Source organism: Leucopleurus acutus (assembly GCF_964270905.1).
Source record: "Leucopleurus acutus genome assembly, chromosome: 5".
Taxonomy (NCBI): Eukaryota; Metazoa; Chordata; class Mammalia; order Artiodactyla; family Delphinidae; genus Leucopleurus; species Leucopleurus acutus.
In genome coordinates, this window is record NC_139147.1 from 44,354,147 (window position 1) to 44,365,182 (window position 11,036).

At 33.8% G+C, this 11,036-nt stretch overlaps 1 pseudogene across 1 annotated transcript; it reads right to left on the bottom strand.

Moving 5' to 3' along the window:
- Window positions 1-364: 364 nt before the first annotated feature.
- LOC309961831 (transcription initiation factor IIB-like) lies at window positions 365-1,252 on the bottom strand (annotated as a pseudogene). The gene has a single exon. The product of its transcript is annotated as a transcription initiation factor IIB-like (transcript).
- Between the last annotated feature and the right edge of the window lie 9,784 nt (window positions 1,253-11,036).

Below are 11,036 nucleotides of genomic sequence, written 5' to 3' on the forward strand. Positions count from 1 at the left end.
ATTGATTTCTAAATATTAATTTTATTACATGCTACCTTTTAAATTATTTTATTATTTTAGTCTTAGGGTTTTTTTTTTTTTTTTAGTTTTGAAAAACGTTTTATTCAAGAATTACATAATTTCAAATATGTTCCAAAATAGTTTCCTAGATTGCTACAAAAGAAAGCATATCCAGTAAGAAATTTAAATCATTAAATATATTTCACTAGTACATACAGGAGGCCAAGCAATTAATATTTAGCCCTGGAATGTGTACCATGTCTTTCATTTTTTCTTATTAAAGGCTCAATCCAGCACTTTGTATAGGCTATGTACAACAGGCAAAGTTCAGTGTTCATAGAAGTCTGACATTAGCTGCTTCAATTTATAGCTGTGGTAGTTTGTCCACAGGGGTGTCAAATTTGAAGTCCGTAGGAAACAGATCTGGGGCCTAAGGATAGATTAGTCTGTAGGACTGTCTGATTGTAACACCAGCAATATCTCCAATTTCTTTTTGGGTCCTTTACTTAGCTGATGCCTGTGAGGCCATGTAAATGGCGGCTGCTGTCACAGATATCGGGCTCCTTCCAGGAACCAAGTCCAACTCCACAGCTTTATGGGCTATATGTGTAGCTGCCATCTGTACTTGTTTAGGAAGGCAAAGGTTGGAACAAAACCTGGACATGAAGTCCCCAGTTGTAATCAAATCCACACTGGTTTCTAAAGCTTTCAAAATAAGTTTAAAACATCGACCAATTTCTTTCTTAGAAATTTGTTATATAGCACGTATTTCTTTAAATGTCCTAGGAACTCCTTCCTGTCTGCAGGCAATATAGAGACAAGCAGAAGTTATGGCATCATTAGTCCTTCCCTTCAGGTTCTTCTGTTCATATGCTTGCTTGAATAGATTATTTGTTCAACCAACTATATTTCGAGGGAGGTTGATTCTGTCTGCCATGGTAGTGATTTCTTTGAATGCATTCATCATCGCCCGATCAGAACTACTTATGGTTCTCCTATTCTGGTACTTAGAATTACCACATTCATCCAAACTTGCAGCTCCTGTACCCTTGCCATTCATAGTAGACAAATCTCCATCACTCAGAAGAGGATTCTGAGAATCTCCACCTCGAGATGGATCTTTTGTTGCTACAACCAGACCACATTCAGGACAGATCATATCACCAGCTCTGTAGTCCTCCACTAAGATCGCATCTGGATGGTTTGGACATGTGACTCTTGGAAGAGCATCCAAACGGCTGGTAGACACCATCTTCACGGACACTGCAGTTCCAGCCACCAGGTACAACAGACGCAGTGCAGACACGAAGAGATTGTATAGTCCTAGTTTTTAATATTGAGTTTCTGGGATTTAACATAAATTCTTAGGATATATAAATTTATTTCATATAAACTGAGACTGTTTATTTCTTATTTTATAATTCTTATTATTCTAATTGATATATTTTGTCTAACTGTATTGGCTAATGCCTCCAGAAAGTGTTGATCCTTAACAGGCACTGGTTCCTTGTTCCTAATCTTAGTGGAAATGCAGTTAGTATTCACATGTTACATAAGATGATGGCTTTAAGATTTAGAATATATTATATATATTCTGTTAGAATATATTTAGAGTATATATCTTATCCTTACACACACACACATTTCTACTTATTTGAAGATTTTTTTCCAGAAATAGGATTTAAATTTTGTCAAAAACTTTACGAATATGGTAGATTATATTCATAATTTGACAATATTAAACAAATCTTGCATTTCTGGAATAAATTACACTTGGTCATGGTAAATCATTTTCATAATATGATATTGGGTTTATTAACTTATATTTAATACTATGCATTGATATTTCATAAGTAATATTCTTTTTCTGGTACTGTTTTTACTAGGTTTGCTTATGAATGTAACACTTCATAAAAATTATAGGAAGATTTCCTTTAATTTCAATACTCTGAACCAATTTATGGAGCATCGCAACTATTGGGTTTCTGAAGATTTTGTAGATTTTTCCCTTTGAATTCATATGGCCTGACTTTGGCAGGGGAGTGGGGGTAGTTCCTTTCCTACCCACTTTTTCTCTTTTACTGTTGTTTTCTACAGACATTAGTAAACTTAAGCTTTTTATCTCTAAAAAGGATGGCTTTGGTAAATTGTATTTCCCTATAAATGTATTTATTTGAAGAAGGGTATGAAAGCACTCGTAATTTTTCCCTTTTCCCCATTTCAATACCTAGTTTCACCTTGTCATTTCTGTTTTGTAAATTTGTTTTTCCTTACTTTTCTTAAGTTAGCTAATGTTCTTTGGTAAAATTTTTCACACAAAATCAATTTTTTTCCATGTCATTCATCCCTGTTTTTATATTAAAATCCCTCATCTTACTTAGCATTGGGGGTTTTTTAGGTTACTTTTTCTAGTTTTTTTTAAAGAAAACTGGGAATCTAATTAATTTATTTTCATTTATGTTCATTTTCACTGATAAAAACATTTAGGGCTATGACTGTTTGGTCTGATTGCTGCTTTAAATGACTCCCATGTATTTTGATATGTAGAATATTCATCAGTAATATTTCTAAGAATTTTTTTATTTTTAGTGTTAGGTTACACTTTAGCCCAATAATTATCTAATAGAAAGCTTTAAAACTTCAAGATGGAATGGCCTTTTATGTTGTTAATAACTTGTAGTGTTATATCACTGTGATCAGAAAGTCTGTTTGTAATACTTCTGCTTTAAGGAACATAGTGGTATTTTCTTCATGACAATACATAAAGTTTCATGAACAAATGAGAAGAAGTTATATTCTCTATTTTCATGGTGAAAGTCTATAAATGTATATTTAATATTCATAACATCTATTTATTGATTATATCATTCAGTTCTTATATATCTTTAATCATTTCTCCCTACTTTATCTTTCTTATAATGAGAATGCTGTTAATTTCTGTTATTCATAGTATTTCTATCTATATCTCATTGCTTTTCAAGTTTTTTATTTATAAAGGTGATTGCTATAATATTTGGTGCATTAAAATCTGTTATATTTTTAATTGTCTCTTTTATTATTAAAAAGTTTGTTGTTACTTTCAATATTTTGTTTAAATTCTAATTTTAAAAAATTATCATTATAACAACCCCAGATTTCCTAGTTTCCAATTCTCAGAATACATTTATTCACACTTTTCTATTTAGCCTTTTAGATTCATTTTTTTAATATTTAGGGATTTTGATTTGTTAGCTAAATTTATTTTTTTTCTCTCTTTTACAGGCAAGTTATATCCATGTTGATTTATTGACATAAAAGATAAGTCTTTGGTATTGACTTTGTCATATTATTTTATGGTACAATTATTAAGTGTATTATGATATATCTTTTGCAGTTATCTATATGACTTTTTTCACTCTTTTATTTATTGAAATTTCTTACTTGTGTTTAGGATGGCTTAACTTTTTGTTCTAATAGGTACCTTTGTATGTATACCTCTTAAAACATTGTTTTCTGTTTTCTAATTTAACTTTTAACAAAACAATTTAAAATAATGTAATTTACCTCCAATGTTTTACCTAAATGGCAACAACTTCAATACTTCTTTCTTCCTATTTTCTCCTATATTTAATATATAATTCTTGTTTTGTCATAACATGTAACACAAAAAATGACATATTGTATAGTATATAGCATAAATATATATATATATATATATATTTACTTTTTTCCCCACCCTTGTTTTTGTTTTCAATTAAAGCAAATGCTCATGTTTCATCGTTTTGCTGAAGTCTCACCAGTAATTTCTTGCTTCAATGGAACTCTTTGTCTGGTTGATTGCTTGAGGAGGACTCATGGGTAGAGAATTTCTTGATCATTTGAGTGAAGAAAACATTGTTTTATTGCCTTGACACTTGGAAGACAGCCAAGCAAGATTTCAAGTCACTGAAACAATCTTTTTACAAACAAATTTTATAAAATCCTTCATCACTGGTGAAATCTGAGTCAGTTTAATTCTCTTGTCCTTTTTAGTTATCTATTATTGTGGTCAGGAGGCCCTGAGGAAATTTTCTTTAACTATAAAGTGTAACAGAAAGTCTTTGAAATGTCTAAGAATTGATTGTGGTAGGTCGATTTTCCCTAGTACTTCCTTGGCCCATTGAATATGTAGATACAGGTAGTCTTTGGTTTGAGGGGTGGGCGGGGAAAGAGGATTATAGTTTTTGATATAAGTTCTATCCCATTATTTCAGTTGGACTCTCTTTAGAGATTCCAGTTAAATATATGCTGGATCGTTTTTGCCTGTCTTCCATTTCAGGGCTGACCTTTGTCCATTTTTTATTTCTTTCCTTACATCATTCCTTTGGCTGTTTTGCTGCTTTTCTTTAATTGCCCTTATTAAGTTTTCATTCAGATATATTTGGTTGTACTTGATTGTAAGAAAACTTACAATTTATTCATTATTTGATATATACTTTTATTTTTTCTTCTATTTATTTTCTGAGTTTAGTCAGCTCTCATTACATTCCCCCTATTTATATTCCTAATTTCTTTTAATATTCCCCAAATGCTTGGTGGAATATATCTAATTGGTTGTGTAGTTTTAATTTGTAAATTGAATTGATTTCTTTCCTAGTTTCTGCTTACTTTTTATAGGTGAAAATTATTTGATTCTTTGTGACTTATGGTTTAAGGTGTTTAAAAAACACCATCTACATGAGTATACTTTAACAAAACATGGCTTCTTTTTCTTTTCAGAAAAACTTGCATTTATTTCTAAATATTTTGAAAATAAACAATTGTGACAAATTTATATATAGTTTCTTTTCAATTTCTGTGATTATACTAGTAATGATTCCTATAGATTTCCTGAAAATGTCATTTGCACTTTCTGTACATTACTTTCAATGGCATTTTCAGTTGAAATAGTTGGGTTAAATTAAGAAATATCAATGAATTATTTTTAGTCCAAAATCATGGTTCTTTATGGATGATTTTTTAAAGCAGGAGCTGTGGAATGGCAGGGTTCTAAGCTTATGTTTTTGATGTTCCTCATGTTACTTCCTGTATTTTCATGTTACTAAATTTACATATATTTTTTTCAAATAAATATTCATTCTTCCTTTTTACGCTCTGCTCCCCTGAAACTTACATTTCTCCAGATCAGGGATGAATCTCTTCCAGTCCTAATTGACACTGGAGCCACACTTTCAGGGCTCAACACCACTACTATAAAATAGCCCCTGCCTTGGTACTAAAATATATAGTTCTAACAGTGGGGATCTCTAATGAACCTAAAGAGGTTCATGTCTCTGAACCTAATCCCTTTTGTTTAGGCACTCTGAGAGATACAAACTCTTTTTTTCCTTATTTCCTCTACTTCTATACATTTATTAGGCTGAGACTTCTTAGGGAAGTATCATGCCAGAATTTCTTTCTCCAAAAAGGGGGAATCATTCTTGAATTTGACAGTAGTCATTAAAAGTAACCAACCAGTTGAGTTAAATGACTCTTTGACATTTTATTTGTTCTGCCTCTGAAAGTAATAGAGCTGATTATGGGGGGGGGGGAGCCTGATTATTTGTCCCTATTTATTTAGCTAGTATCCTTCTTATGGACAAAATTTCCAACTGTTAGCTGGTAATATTCACAGAGCACATCCCATCAAGATTCAAACAGATTCCTCAAAAACTCTTCTCAGAACTAAGCAATACCCTATAAGATGCCCTTCAAGGTATTAAGCCCATAATAGAAGATTACAAGACTCAAGGCTTCATTATCCCTTGTACGAGGCCTTGTAACACTTCCCTTTTACTGGTAAGAAAACCTAAGGACTAGGAGTGGAGGTTCCTTCAAGACTTTCAAGCAATAAACAGCCCTGTTATCCCTTGATACCCTGTTGTTCCTAACCCTCATGATTATTAACATCCATTCCCATCAGAAGTAAATTCTTCACTATAATTGATTTATGCAGTACCTTCTTTAGTATTCCAGTTGATAAATTTAGCCAATACTTTTTGCCTTCATTTAGGAAGAAAAACAATTCACCTGGACAGCAATCCCTCAGGGTTTGACTCAGAGGCCTTCTCATTTCTTGAAAATCATGAAGACTGATCTGTATGATAGAAAGTTCCCTAGGGGTCCTATTTGTTGCAATATGAGGATAATTTGTGTCCTTCTCAAGCTTCCTCACAGCAAGAAAGCATCTAATTGCTAAAGTTTTTAGCCTTAAAGGGACAAAGAAAACTTGCAGTTTGCCCAACCTAGGTTTAATATTTAGGGCAGCTGACATCTGAACAAGGCCTGCACTTAGATCCAGATAGACTTAAGGGTGTCCTAAACTTCCCAAAATCCAAATTAAGTGCCAAATGTGAGGATTTCTCAGGCTACTTGGTTATTGTTGAAATTAGATTACAAGTATCTCTGTTGTGGCCAAACTTCTGTATGTTTTACTCAACAATAACAACCTTGACCCAACTTGATGGGCAGAACAGGATGACATAGCCTTTAAGGCCTTAAAGGAGAGTTTGATGAACCCACTTGCCCTTGGGCAGCCCAATGATCTTATTTCCTTTTTCTTTTGTGTATATGAAAAGGAAGGGAATGCCCTTGAAGTACTCACCCAAAAACATAGGGACCACCATCAACTCATAGGGTATTACAGCCAGTAACTGGACTTTGTGGCACATGGATACCCCCTTGCCTTAGAGGCATTAGAGTCACAGCCCTTTTGGTTAAGATGACTGAGAAAACTGTTGTGGGTTCCCCTTTAACCATTTTTGTACCTCATGCAGTAAAAGCTCTCTCTTTTTTTTTTTTTTTTTGCGCTATGTGGGCCTCTCACTAGTGTGGCCTCTCCCATTGCGGAGCACAGGCTCCAGATGCGCAGGCTCAGTGGCCATGGCTCACGGGCCCAGGCTCTCTGCAGCATGTGAGATCTTCCCGGACCGGGGCATGAACCCGTATCCCCTGCATCAGCAGGCGGACTCTCAACCACTGCGCCACCAGGGAAGCCCAGTAAAAGCTCTCTTAAATTCTCATCAGACTCAATATTTCTCAGCCAGTTGCCTCAGCTCCTATGAAGCCTTTGTTAACTCTTCTTCATGTAACTTTTATGTTGTAATACCTTAACCTTGTTACCTCCATCACTGATGAAGTCCCTCCCAACTGCTTCAAGTTGATTGACCACCTCCTGAGTATTCATGATGATCTGCAGGAAGCTACTTTGGGTAACACTGACTTCTCATGGTTCACTGATGGTTCTTATTTAAAAGGTGACAATGGCAAACATTGTGCTGGGTATGCTATTGCTACTCCTTTTGATGTTATTAAGGCAGCCTCTTTATCTACAGCTCCTTCAGCCCAACAGGCTGAATTATACACTGTGATACTGCAGAAATACAAAAAATTATTAGAAAATAGTATGAACAGTTATGTGCAACAAAATGGACAATGTAGAAGAAATAAACAAGTTGCTAGAAACATATAGCCCACCAAAACTGAATCAAGAAGCAATAGATGATTTGAACAGACCCATCACTAGAAGTGAAATAGAATCTGTAATAAAAAAAAACTAAAATAAAAATAAATTAAAAATAATTTAAAAATAAATAAAAATTAAAAATAAAATAAAAACAAAAATAAACAAAACTCCTTGCAAACAAAAGTCCAGGACCAGAGGGCTTCACTGGGGAAATCTACTAAACATACAAAGAAGAACTTATATCTATCCTTCTCAAACTTTTCCAAACGATTGAAGAGAGGGAACACTCCCAAAGTCATTCTATGAAGCCACCATCACCCTGATATCAAAGTCAGACAAAGACAGAACTAAAATAACTACAGGCCAATATTTTTGATGAATATAGATGCAAAATCACCAACAAAATATTAGCAAACTAAATCCAACAGCACATAAAAAGGATCATACACCATTATCAAATTGGATTCATCACAAGGTCACAAGGATGGTTCCACACAGGCAAGTCAATCAATGTGATAAACCACATCAACAAAAGAAAAGACAAAAACCACATGATCATATCAATAGATGCAGAAAAAGCATTTGATAAAATTCAACATTCATTCATGATAAAAACTCTCACCAAAATGATAGAGAGAAAATATATCAACATAGTAAGAGCTATTTATGACAAACCTACAGACAACACAATACTCAACAATGAAAAGCTGAAAGCCTTCCTGGTAAATTGAGGAATAAGACAAAGATGCCCACTCTCACCACTTCTATTCAACATAGTATTGGATGTCCTAGCTATAGCAATAAGAAAAGAAAAAGAAATAAAATGTATCCAAATAGGAAGAGAAGATGTAAAACTGGCATTATGCGCAGATTACATGATACTCTATACAGAATACCATAAAGACTCCACACAAAAACTATTAGATCTTATAAATGAATTCAGCAAGGTAGCAGGATGCAAAATTAACATACGGAAATCCATTGCATTTCTTTACACTAACAATGAAATATCAGAAAGAGAAGTAAAAAAAAAAAAATCCTGTTTAAAATCGCATCAAGAAAAAAAAAACTCTAACCAAGGAGGTGAAATGTATAATTCTCAGCATATAATTCTCTTATATGCTGAGAATTATAAAACACTGTAAAAAAAATCAAAGATGATTCTTTGGAAATTAAAAGAGATCCTATGCTCTTGGACTGAAGAATTGATATGGTTAAAATGGCCATCCTACCCAAAGCAACACACGGATTTAACACGATCCCTATCAAATTACCCCTGACACTTTTCACAGAACTAGAAAAAATAATCCTAAAATTTATATGGAACTATAAAAGACCCAGAATTGCCAAAGCAATTCTGAGGAAAAAGAACAAATGTGGAAGTATAACCCTTCCAGACTTCAGACAATAGTGCAAAGCTACAGTAATCAAAACAACATGTTATTGGCACAAAAACAGACATATAGATCAATGGAGCAGAAAAGAGAGTCAGAAATAAACCCACACATCTACAGTCAATTAATCTTCAACAAAGGAGGCAAGATTATACAATGGAGAAAAGGGAGTCTCTTCAGCAAGTGGTGTTGGGAAAGACGGACAGCTGCACATAAATCAATGAAGTTAGAACACTCCCTCATACCATATATAAAAATAAACTCAAAATGGCTTAAAGACTTAAATATAAGACAAGACACCATAAAATTCCTAGAAGAGAACATAGGCAAAATATTCTCTGATATAAACCATCACAGTATTTTCTTAGGTTAGTCTCCCAAAGCAAAAGAAATAAAAGCAAGAATAAACAAATAGGACCTAATCAAACTTATAAGCTTTCAACAGTGAAAGAAACTGTAAACAAAATGAAGAGATAGCCTATGGACTGGGAGAAAATATTTGCAAACGATGTGACCTACAAGGGATTAATTTCCAAAATATATAAACAGCTCATACAACTCAATATCAAAAAAAATACATCACAATTTTAAAAATGGGCAGAAGACATAAATAGACATTTCTACAAAGAAGGCGTACAGATGGCCAACAGGCACATGAAAAGATGCTTTACATCTTACTACATTACTAGAGAAATGCAAATCAAAACTACAAATGAAGTATCACCTCGCACTGGTCAGAATGCCCATCATCAAAAAGCTACAAATAGTAAATGCTGGAGATAGTGTGGGGGAAAGGGAACCCTCCTACACTGTTGGTGGGAATGTAAATTGGTGCAGCCACTATGGAAAACAGTACGGAAGTTCCTTAAAATAGTAAAAATAAAGTTACCATATGATCTAGGAATCCCACCCCTGGGCATATATCTTGAAAAGACAAAAACTCTTAATTCGAAAAGATACATGCACCCCAGTTAGTTCATAGCAGCACTATTTATAATACCTAAAATATGGAAGAAATACAAGTGCCCATCAACAGATGACTGGCTTAAGAAGATTTCATATACATATATATATGCTACCATGGAATATTAATCATAAAAAAGAACATGTTGCAGCAACATGGATGGATCTAGAGATTATCATACGAAGTGAAATAAGTCAGAGAAAGGCAAATATCCTATGATATCACTTATATGTGGAATCTTAAAAATAGTACAAATGAACTTATTTACAAACCAAACAGACTCACAGACATAGAAAACAAATTTACAGTTACCAAAGGGGAAGGAGGGGATAAATTAGAAATATGGGATTAACAGATACACACTACCATATATAAAAACGATAAGCAATAAGGATTTACTGTACAGCCCAGGGAACTATATTCAAGATCTTGTAACAGCCTATAATGGTAATATAGGTAATATATATATAACTGAATCACGTTGCTGTATACCTGAAACTAATACAATATTATAAATCAATCATACTTCACTGAAAATGAATAAATTTTAAAAAAAGACAATCGGCAAAATTTGTAGAGACCCTCCAAATACCTTGGCCAAAAGCATTGCCATTGGTCTTTCTAAATTTCAGACCTACCACTTGCAGAACTTATAAATTCTCATCCTTTGAGATAGTCACAGGATTCCCGATGCACTTGGCTCCTGCTTCTTTTGACCCACAACTTATAAAACGACAGATATTCCAATATTTCAAAGGCCTAATTGCTTCTATTAAAAATAACTATACTTTAACAGAGCAATCTTTTCACAATGCACTTTCTGGAGACAAAGTCCTTAAGCATCCCACCTTGCAACCTGGAGACTTCCTCTACTGGATAAAGCACCTCCAGATAAATTATCTTCAACCTCATTGGAGAGGACCCTATCAGGTACTACTAACCAACCCTTGTGCCACCAAACTCTAAGGAACAGTCTCTTGGATTCCCATGACAAACCTAAATAAAGCACTGAACATTGACTGGATCTGCACATCATCTGGTGATCTGAAAGTAAAAATTTCCCAGAATTGAAGCAGATGACAGCTAATAAGACAAATTTCTCAAGATACCTGGACCAGGCCTGTTAGAAGTTTGTCACCAGATCTTAATGATTATATAATGCTTCAGATGATCTCCAGTGTTTACGATCTTGATAACATATGGACTTTAGATAAAA